Raw genomic sequence first — 10,342 nt, 5'->3', positions numbered from 1 at the left:
GTAGCTCGATATGATCGAAATATCACAATATGGTAATTGATCATGAAAATAAACTTAATGCACAGATATCTCCTGAGAGTATCTAAAATATAATATTTAGTAATTAATCTTAGAAATCAATTATGTAAGCTGAACAATTTTACTATCTCTCGGCAAATCTTGCAAAGTTTTGTTTGTTACAACCATTACTTTCTTATTTATTGAAACATTTAATCTGGATGACATTTAATAAATCTACTTGGGTAAAAATCACAAAATGATTCTAAATATAACTTGTGCGCGAACTATCAAATAAAAAGATTTCGAGCAGCCAAAACATAAATAGCGAAAATAGCGAATAGCTGTCAAAATAGCGAATGTATCCAGCTTGTTACGAGAGTTGAGAGCAGGGAAAGAGAGAAAGAGTCGGTACGCGTGTGATGTTCACTTAAATATTCTTGAAAAATTATTTACATTGAGATAAGCAAGCAAATTATCGTGTTGAATCGAGTCACGATAAGAAGAAATCTGCATTACGTATTTAGAAGCTTAAACTCTCATCAAGTGCGTGAATCTTTCAATCAAACAAACAAGCTCGCTTAATTATCCTCCGAAAGATAATGCCGCTCGTGCGATGTGTACTCAATTGCCCAAAATACGATAAACAATGTTGCGTTATCAACGCTGCGTAATGGAAATATCGTAAAGCGAGGAGTATACCCGTGCCAAAACAACGCGTGGGTCTGTTAATCAAAAGATTAAGATTATTCTATTTTCGTCGATCAAATTAAACTCATCCGATTTCCAAGCGCCGCAATATTATGTTTTTTTCGCAGGGGATAGTGCATGCTACTCGCTAAAGTATAAAGTTACGAAAATGACAAATGCGAAAAAGAGTCACGATTTTAATGTCTGCAATAACGCGGGAACTTTAATAAAAACGAGACATAAATATACTTTTATCTTTTTGCATTAAATGTATTTTCTCTGTAATTTTATTTTATGTATATCGGATTACAGACTTCACCTTTGTTACTTGACTCCGAAAGTCGAGATGTTATTAATGAGTTTCAAGCAATGAAAAATGAAAGATAAACCCGCAGAAGGGAGAAAAATTGAGTTTTCATAACAACTTTTCAAGTCTCATCATTTTTAGATATTATTATCTCGGTACCGATCTATTTCTAAACGAGCATTAAAATTCTTTTTTTTAATCTTATAAAAAATTTCAACAGAAATAACATGTATCACGTTAAAATTAAAAATCGAAAGTTGTTACATTAAAATGCACATTAAAAATATTTAATAATTCATAAATTAAATAATGCAGACAATTAATTGTGAAATAAATACTACATGTTCATAAAGTTTTATTCCTTTATACAAGAATGTGTTTATAAAATCTTTATGTTCGTCACAATCTTGATATCGCACCTTGGTTTCATCAACAAGGTATATGGCAAACATAAATATTGCAATGTTCGTAGAAACACACGAAACACGTGTGATGGATAAGAAAACTCATAAAATGTGCTAAATAATCTCCAAAACACATGCTATATAATTCTTAACAACAATCACTTATTTGACAAGCCGCTAAGAATTGGATCGCGTTGCGCGGGCACGCCGCCTAATTTTCGACAAGAAGTCACTGCACTCGAGAATGGAGGCACGAACGCACATTGACGGGCTCCTTTCGCGGTCTATCGACCGCTCCGCGTCTATACGTCATCGTCGTGGTTATTGCAATCTAAATCTGCGAATCTACGAGTCACCTTTTACGCGAACCGCACACGTTGTATATCAGAGCCGGTCGAGCCGTGGTGTCTGGCGGGATTAATTACTGTAGCAGGAGGTCTAAAAGCACATCTCATCTTCACCGCGAGCATTTTCGATTTATGACATACGTAAGTATGTACGTCCGATCCTTAACGCATTAACCTTTCGAGCGAGAGCGAAAAAGACGAAAGAGAGAGAGAGAGAGATACCGTTAGCCGCGACTCTCGTTTCACTTTCGCGACACTGTAACGTTACACGGGCGCGCGACCTTCTTCTGGTATTTTCGGGTAAATAAGAGAGAGATGCCGCACTCGGGTTGGCAACGTCAGAGGATCGTGCGTGTGTCTGTGCAATATTCTCCCGCGGAATATTATACATACACATACACACGAACACGCAAGAATAACATCGACAAAAAATACAAACGCCGACTTCAGTCGACGTTACGAAAATTTCGTTGTAACTTTAGCCTCGGCCTCGGCCTCGAAATAGGCCATGTATCGGCCCCCAACGTATCTCCGAAGTAAACTTTCCATCAATAATTGCGATTGCGCAAATTAATACTTTGAAAGCAAATTTAAAAAAAATCTTTCACGTTTGCTATCATTAATATTAAAATTCATGCAACTAATCAAATTTTATAGTATGTACAAATAATTATACTTATATATCGATGCAAATTCTAAAATCAGTTTCGATCTCTACTAATTGTAAGATCCTTTGGCGGAGTGCTCTTCTTCATTTGCGATTGAAAATTCGAAAATTCGAAACAACTCTCGATCTTAAATGTTATCTCTACGAAAAAAGTAAAAACAAAATGCGGTTGGAAATTCACTTTCAGTATATAGAAAATATGGAATACGACGTAAATCGTAGATGTCGACGTTCTTTATTTGACACGCTCAGATTATGCTTATTATATTTAGATTATGCATATCATTGGACGAGATCCCACGCATGCTAAAATTACCCGTACTTTTTCCTTCGATATTTTTGTTACTTATCGTCGACTAATGGTACAAACATCTTCGGAATCTATGTCACTGGTCGATCGATCGTTAGTTTGCGTTAATGTAATTTTATACAAATCTGTATAGATAAACTTTGCCTTTCGTATCTAAAAAAATTATGTTCGACCGCTGTTATCGTTCGTACATATAGCGAGTTAGATGACGATTGCAATCCGGCAAGAAAATACACCATTCAAGAAAGTTCGATCTTCAATACGTCGGCAATAATCTTATTTGTCGCGATTCGAAAACAGTCATCGTCCACTCCTCCTCTCCGGTATCATCTCCCCAATCTCATTTATCGCGTGTATGCTCCACATCTGCACGAATCACGAGATTTTCAGTATTGCATAATACACGGTAAACATGTTTGGCACATTTAAGCACGATTAAGGATCCATTAAAGCATCGACATTTTAATCATTTACGCACTTGCCGAATATTGCGAAGCAACTGACAGCCTGCAGCGTCGCAGATGACATAATCTCGGAGAGGAGCGTTTACAAAAAAAAAAGTAAATTAACAGAAGCGCAACGCGAGAACGCGAGTAATTTCGATGTAAAAATGCACATTCCAAAATTTATTAAAGATTCTTATGCAGTAATGTAGCATTGTTCAGCTCCCCGGTATTTCTTCCCTGTAACGCTGCCTTTCTCAGGTCACGAAAGTATTTATTATCTTGAGAGCAATAGTATCGATAACACTTTTCAATCAAAATATTATGTAAGCAACTCTACGTTTATCACACTGTGGCCTGACCAATCGATAACCGTGCCATTGCTCTGGGAGCAATCTCGTTGTTCGGAGGTGCAAAGAAGATGACGTCATTACAGACGCAAATGATCGTTCGAAGAACGGAGGAGTGATGCGTGGGAGTGCGATACAAGAGTATTAAAAAGCTCACGCTAGGCAACGACGACCACAATTAAGGTGAAATGAAACAGTTAAAAAGTATTTATGTGAAGAAAAAGCAACTCGTATAGATACGAGAGAAATCACTTTCTTATTCGGTTACGAAGTTTCGGTGTTTACGTCCAAACTTTGATTAAAAACGAGTTTTCAACAATCGGCTAATCTCATCTCTTCGTAATCACGTGCCAATAAATATTATCCAATTTTCTTCTTTTTTTCTCTGTTACATTGTGTATTAAACTTTTTTCTTTTATATATTGATATCAATTTTTAAGACAATAAAATTTAACCCTAATCCCTCCAACCAGGAACTTTCGTGTTTCACGCGTTTCTAACGCCGTTTTGTTCCGGTCGTTTGTTCCGGAAAACCAACGGCCGTGGGATAATCCCCCCTACCTATAAAAAAATTGTTATAGTAGGGAACATCAGATAGAAATTTCAGAGCCCTAGCTTATTTACTCTCGAAACGGCAAACAGTCAAAATCTCGTTGATTAAATGGCGGAAAAAAACGTTGGAGGGATTGTGGTTAATTTTTAGCAAGTTTTAACCAATTTTAGCCAAAAATTGCTAAAAAAATATTTCTGAAAATAGATTTTAGTGAAAATAAATTGTCATACGATATTACACTGTGACATTTTTAGATACAGATAAAATTATTATTATTAAAAATTAACTATTTCAGAGATCTCGTTCGCCAACAAACTTTTCACGATCTCTGATCTAACGAGCATGTAATGATAAATTATTTTTTATCCAACGTTCATTAACGTATGATGATTTATTAAACTACTCTGTATGCTTAAATTATTAAAAATGAATGAATCGTCAGTTTAAAATCGTCAATGCATATTTCAAAAATGTTAATGATATCATTGATTACTTTGTATTTATTCTCACTACGTAAGTAAATAATTATCTTATCACGCGTGACCCTTTTCTCAACCGTGGAAAATATTTCTGCCATATGCGCGCATCGACGACATATGATAAAATTTCCGGAATGTATAGAAGTCATGATATCAATGTCATTCGTATTTTGATCGTTTGTAATACATGTTGAATAGCATTTTTATTAGAGACTTATCTTTATGCTACACTATGGAAAGTAACGCAAGTTAGAATGCGTAAGAAGGCAGGATTGCGTAACTTTGTACTCATGTTAGAAAATTTTTTGAAGGATATGGTTTTCTCTATATATCGATATTTCCATTTCATGCCTACGTAAAGAAAGAAAGGCATATGAGCAGTATTTCGTTACGTAAATTTAGTCAGAAAAACCGTATGCACATCACATACATCCGAATGCCAGAAACAATTTAAACTTCGCTAAAGTATTAATTAAGTTTCGTTTGAGGTGCGCATTACTTGACGCTATAATAAATACAGTACATATACAAATATCATCAAAGTGAGCATCCGTGCATGCTTTCATAAATTTTAATAACGGTCGGGAAAATTTTGTCGCAGACAGATATCCCACGTATCACATATTTATCACAATGTCATTTAATATGTGCTTCAAGCAAAATTTCAAACTTTAAGTAAAATTTAAATTATTTCTCTATTCGAATGTGTATATATGTAAAAAGATACTTTGCATTAAATTATATGTTTTTATTATGTATTAATTTTTATTATATATTTTTTTACGTATTTTATTTTACATATATGTATATATATATATATATATATATATATATATATATATATAATAAAAATAAATATATAATAAAAACATATATAATTTAATGCAAAGTGTCTTGCGACGAAGCAGACAATGCCGCGCGGCGAGCCACGTGATCAATATCACCTTTCATTGAAACTGCGACCGGTAAATTAATACATACCGCGGCACTGATTGGCCAACGCCACCGTCGATCGTGGCCGGCCGCGAACACCCGTTATGCAAATTTAATAATTGTCGTTCCTTATAAATTCTGCCCTTTCCATTCGTTTCCCTTCTCGCCGTGGCGATCAAATCGGAGCGCAGTTGCGTTCGGTACACGCGGCACACGCACTTAAGCGGAAAAACGGCATTTAAATGGGAATGCTCTTTATCCACGCCCACGATCAATCAAATAGCGCGAAATCACCTATCGACGGATCATTCCGCGATATTTCGTAAAACGGTATCACACTGAAGTAACCGAATTCTCGACAGAATGTTCCAAGTGCTGGAATAGAGTCTCCGTCGTCGAATGTTTCGTGAAAGATCCGGTAATAGATTACAAGACTGTTTCACTCTAAAGACAAATATAAGTTGCGGAATTGTATTAAAAATGATTAACTCAAAATATCGCCATCGATATTTTCAGGGTGTGGAAAATTCTACAGATATCTTCTTGTTCTTTTTGAGCTGGCCAATGAAAGAAAATAAAGTATTTCACGCACTTTCTTTCCCATTGAAACTTCTAGGGCAATTTAAAAGTTTGGAAACACGGACAATTCAATTGAATCTGTACTCGCGCGAGTAATTAACTCGATCGAAGATCAGCGATCTCCGATTGCTCGAATGCGCGCGATTCTTAAAGAGATTCCTCCAATTTCACTTATCTAATCGCCATTATCTTTTTCACGCACGAATTCTCTTGCACATGCAATAAAGATTCCGATTTGATAACGCGCAAGGAAGCACGTTTCCTCGAAATCTCGGAAATAACGAAAAACGAACTGTTTAGATTTAGAGAGATTGACGTATCGCGTGTGTGACTCCGGATAATAAATAACGCAAGCGAACGACAACGCGGATGTATATACGGAAAATATCATCCTTGTAACCTGCAAATTCTTTGGCTTTGAAGAGGATCTTCTCGATAACTCGATAACGGCGAAGGAGAACTATTTTACTTGAGTTAATTTTTAGACACGCTAATTTTCAATATTAAATATCTTGGTAAATTTAATTTAAAATTCCACTAATTGTAAGATAACTAAGATAAGATGATCACTTAAAATCAATTGATAAATAAATTGTTATATATAATTCCAAAAATTCTACAATTTTATTCAATTTTTAAAAAACTCTAAAAAAAAATGATTCAGTATTAAAATTGTTAAAAAATGTAGAAATAAAAAATCTTGAGACTGTCTTCATAGAAAGTAAAAATACAATCGAAAAAAATTCTATGAAGCTACAGCTGTTCTAAATTACTTGTTGCAAAATATATATCTATGTATTATTTCAGTTCATAATTATGTATCGTGATTTTTGAGAGAGGTCTAATGTGTGCTCAATTTATCATAATTTATACTTAAAGAGGTATTAAATAAGATAAGTAATTAAATTGAAATGTTACTTGTTTTTAAATCTGTTTTTATATACTTCATTAGGTATACGATATTTATGAAGGGGGCTAGATATTTCGTCAAAAAGACAAGTTTTTTAGAATTAAAACTCTCGATTTAGGAAACAAGTTTTCAATGCAAATCGTAAATCGAAAATATTCGTATTTTTAATTTACAATTTGCATCGAAAACTTGTTTCCTACATCGAGATTTTTAATTCGCTTTCTTTTTATATTCGGTCTTCTTTTTATTCAAATTGGAGCCACAATATACTTCATATCTGTTAATCTGAGAAATAGCCACTCTGAGAAATAGCCGACAAAATAAATTATCCTTTTTTAATAGCTATGTAAATTATAAGAAATAAAATATTAAAGATAAATCAATAAAAGTAGCTCTTTTTTCGATCACGTTAATTCACTGGCACAAAATTAATGGCAATCCGAATCTAAATAATTGAAACGAGGAAGAATCACGCTACTACAAATCGTGTAGAATCTATCGAATTCCAAGCACGTTATTTGTCAGTCTACTATCTCGTTGACCCTCACAACCAGTTACTCGCGTGGGTTGTAAAACACACTCCAGTCTCAGAAATCAACTAAATTCACAAAGTAAAATTTTATCGGTCGAATGCAGCATAATTTGTTTCACAAAAATAAAGAATTTCCGCACTTGTCTCTATCTAACAAATATACAGAATATTATTAATCTTCCTGAGAGCGTTTTTCCCGATTCTATTATTAACCTTTATTTAATTGTAAATCATTAAAGAGAACGATGAAAATTGAGATGTAACGTTGGAGTGTTATAAATACACCTCTCGCGCGAGTAATTACCGAGAAAAAACCACGCGATTGACGTTGGGTAACGAAGAATTACAATCGCAGATTATAAAAGTGGGAAAAAAGATATAAATCGGACAAGTTAAACACGCGTCAATGTTGTATTACAAGCGCCAGACAGATTCGGAGCGACCGCACGTCTCCGACAACGAAACAATATATTTATACTAAAGTCAATGTAGGACGCGAGCAAACACGCGAAGGACAGAGGCGAGGTAAACAGTGGTACGTGCGCGCGAGGGGAGCAAAAAAAAACAACCCGCGCACGTTGACGTTTCGCGGCTTTCAGATTTGCGCTTCGGCGTACCGGAACGCGAGGAGAATCGTCCCGAGTTGCCGGGGAATCGATCGCGGGGATCGATCGTATATGCGCCGGCGAACGCGCGCCGCGCGGGGTGTCGACCTCCCCGCCGCAGTCTCCGGCCCGCGAGAGGGTTGAACGACTTGGTCGCTGAGTCTCGCAGCCCCTCTCGCCCTCCCTCGTCCCCGGCCGTCGGCGCTTGGCGCGCCGCAAATGGGCCGAGAGGCGAGGTTCGCTTGCTTCGCCTCGCACCGCACATACGCGCCGATGTGTGTATATATATATGTACGACTTGAAGCATTACGTAAGACGTAAGAGCTTACCTGCATCAGCGACACTTGGACGAGATCGGCGGGTCTGGCTGACGGCTTCCCGGAGGTTACCGTTTCGTATCTCGCAGGGACAATGACGGCGGGGACCTCGGTCCGCGCGGCTTTCGGCTTGGTCGAACGCGGCGCGTCGCTGCAGGCTCCGGCCTCCATAGTCGCTTCCAGGACGATTCTCGTCTCCGTCGGGATACGATGACAACGACGACGGCGGCGACGAGGCACGAGAAATTCCAACGGACGGAAACGGGGGACACCTTCGGGTTGCGCGCCGATCGCGGATCGATTTGCCGGCGCGACGCGACGACGCGACGCGAATCGGGAGATCCGTAGAAGGCGACGCCGACGGTGTCGAGATTCGAGATCGCACAGATCACGCCGCGCGAGGCGCGAGGGGGCGAGCGGAGTAAGCGGACTTCCGACTCCGAATTCGGTTACGCGCGCGCGCGCCCGATTTTCAGCGGCGCGAATATCACGTGATTTCGATTCGCGAGCGCGTAAACTGACGCGCGCGAGAGAGAGAGAGAGAAACGACTGCGTCGTCTCTTCTTCGGTCGATTCTTCTAAATTCTTCTGATAAGGCGGCAAAAAGTCGGGTGGTGGATCGTCGCACAGGGGAGTCGCGCGCGCGAGGCACACAGACAAGTCGAGGCACAAACACGCTCGATCGTGGACACCTTCACGCTTGTACTCCGGCCGCGGCGGCAGCGGCGGCGGCGAACGGCCCGAAGTCAGGCACAGGTACTTACCGCGGTATTAACGTGAACGGTATTATTACGCGATTATTATTACAAGGTCGAGAGAGATGCGGAAGATACGGAAGAGCGACGAGACAATTGCGTGGCGAACGACGGGGTTCGGCACTGCGAGAATCTCTCGTCGCCTCGGCCGGTCCCGGCTCGCCGCCGTCGCCCCACCCGAACGCAGCCGAATGCCGAGCAACAGCCTCCCCCCCGCCTCCGCCCCTCCCGCCTACCGTCTTCTCGCTCTCTCCGCGCCACCCTTGCAACTAACCGTCTGCCGTCTGCCCGAAATCACCCGAAAGAGAGAAAGAGAGAGAGAGAGAGAGAGAGAGAGAGAGAGAGAGAGAGAGAGAGCTTCCACCGCCGTCGCGTCGTCGTGTGTCGTCGCGGTGTTGACCGTCGACGTTCGCGTCGTTCCCGACGTCGTGGCCCGTTGTCTGAAAGCCGAGCGAGGTTCGACGACGACGAGGAGCGACGAGGAGCGACGAGGAAGATGGTTAGCTCGGCTCGCCAACCGCAATTAGCCAACGCTGCACTGGCGCGAACGCGGAACGCTTCTCGCGACTCGCCGACCCTTCTCTTAGTCTTAATGCGGATTACGTTCGCACGCATTGGTGCTTTGGGGTTGGTTTAGGATTATTGCGAATATTATCTTAATCGCGATATCCATATTGTTTCAAAATCACGGTGACAACGAGTGTCAACTCGATTTTATAATCCAAGTGTTTAATTTGAAGTTATAAAGTTATAATTGTATATCAAATTATCCCTTCGACAGGCTTTTAAATACTTGGGTTATAAAATCAAGTTGACACTCATTTTTACTGTGATTTTGGAACTACATGGATTAAGATATATGTATATGTATAATTTCAAAATTGTTATATAATTTATATATATATACATATATATACAATCTAAAAAAAGTCTACAATGTAATCTTATAAACTCAGTTTCGTAAAATATCCGAATTGCACATACGCATATGTGTTTCATTATTCAGTTATTAAAAATATTTACCGTAATTTGAAAAAAATTCTAAGTAAAAGATACAGCGATAATAGTATGCACATTAAGTATGAGAATTTTCAGAAATTAGATTTACGTAGAAAGCAAGTTTTGAAATTCACGAGAATTACAATAAGTAGCATGTTGATATCA

The sequence above is a fragment of the Temnothorax curvispinosus genome, unplaced genomic scaffold (genome assembly GCF_003070985.1).
Source record: "Temnothorax curvispinosus isolate PA1 unplaced genomic scaffold, ASM307098v1 QBEX01012806.1, whole genome shotgun sequence".
Lineage (NCBI taxonomy): Eukaryota > Metazoa > Arthropoda > Insecta > Hymenoptera > Formicidae > Temnothorax > Temnothorax curvispinosus.
The sequence above is the reverse complement of the archived record's forward strand: the minus strand, read 5'-3'. Positions refer to the sequence as shown.